Source organism: Canis lupus, chromosome 27, assembly GCF_011100685.1.
Source record: "Canis lupus familiaris isolate Mischka breed German Shepherd chromosome 27, alternate assembly UU_Cfam_GSD_1.0, whole genome shotgun sequence".
In the NCBI taxonomy this organism is placed as follows: domain Eukaryota; kingdom Metazoa; phylum Chordata; class Mammalia; order Carnivora; family Canidae; genus Canis; species Canis lupus.
This window is the reverse complement of record NC_049248.1, coordinates 42,746,580-42,747,577: the sequence shown is the minus strand read 5'-3', so window position 1 is coordinate 42,747,577 and position 998 is coordinate 42,746,580. Positions and strand designations below refer to the sequence as shown.

The 998-nt window shown below is 56.5% G+C and overlaps 1 long non-coding RNA gene across 1 annotated transcript; it reads left to right on the top strand.

Annotated features, from left to right (window-relative positions):
* The first annotated feature begins 152 nt into the window (after window positions 1-152).
* Window positions 153-569, top strand: LOC119866367. Its single transcript, XR_005380147.1, has 2 exons — window positions 153-292; window positions 471-569. It is a non-coding gene; the product is annotated as an uncharacterized LOC119866367 (long non-coding RNA).
* Window positions 570-998: the final 429 nt, after the last annotated feature.

Genomic DNA, 998 nt, shown 5'->3' with positions numbered 1-998 from the left:
GTGCGTGCGTGTGCGTGTGCGTGCGTGCGTACGTGCAGGTGGGCCAAGCACGCGGGGGCGGCCCGAGGCGTGGGGACCGCTGGGGGCGCTGCCGACCTGGCCTCACCTGCGTGGCCTGCGGGCGTCCGCCCCCGGGACAGTTGCGGGTGAGGAGCCCCGCGCCCCGCCGGCGTCCGAGCGCTCGCTCATTGGCCGGATCCATACGGTCGTTCGGCGCAGTTGGGGCGGTCGTGCTGGGAGTGGGGTGCGGCGGCCCTGGGCTGAGCTTGGAGGGTCCGGAAGGCTTCCAGAAGTAAGGGCGTGCAAACCCACGCGGGCAGGCTGGGAGGGGAGAAGGAAGCAGAAGACAAAGCAAGTGCAGAGGTTGGGGTCTGAGATAAGACAGGCAAAAAAAAAAAAAAAAAAAAAGGCACTGGGGAACCCAGATTCCGGTACAGGTCCTATCTGTCTCGTTCTTGATTGTGTTGTAGTGGTTTTGTCTTCGACCGATGACCTCAGCGTGAGCTGATAAGATCAAATTGAAGGACCTGGAAAGTTAAAGGCAAACAATGACTGGTGGTAACAGCACACACTGTCTCCTCGGTCTCTCTCTGTCTCTCTCTCCCCCACCCCCCTTCAGTCCCTAGTCTGAGAGATGAATTATTCTTGGTCCATCTCAGAGCCCCTGAGATGCACTTTGGCATTCCAGAAACACTGTGGGGAGAGGTCACAGATAAGTGGCTCCAGTTGGTTGGTGCACCCAACAAGCAGGTATTAACCTCACACTGTGAACCCATACTGAAATAAATATCCCGTCACAGGATAGGTGTGAAGGGTGTGAGGACCTGGTGCTTTTGACGAGCCTGGGTGGCTCAGTTGTTAAGCATCCAACTCATTTTTTGCTCAGGTCTCAGGGTTATGAGATTGAGCCCTGTATCCAGCTGTGCGCTGGATGTGGAGCCTGCCTAAGGTTCTCTCCCTCTTCCTTTGCCCCATTGCCCCTAAAAAAATAAATAAAT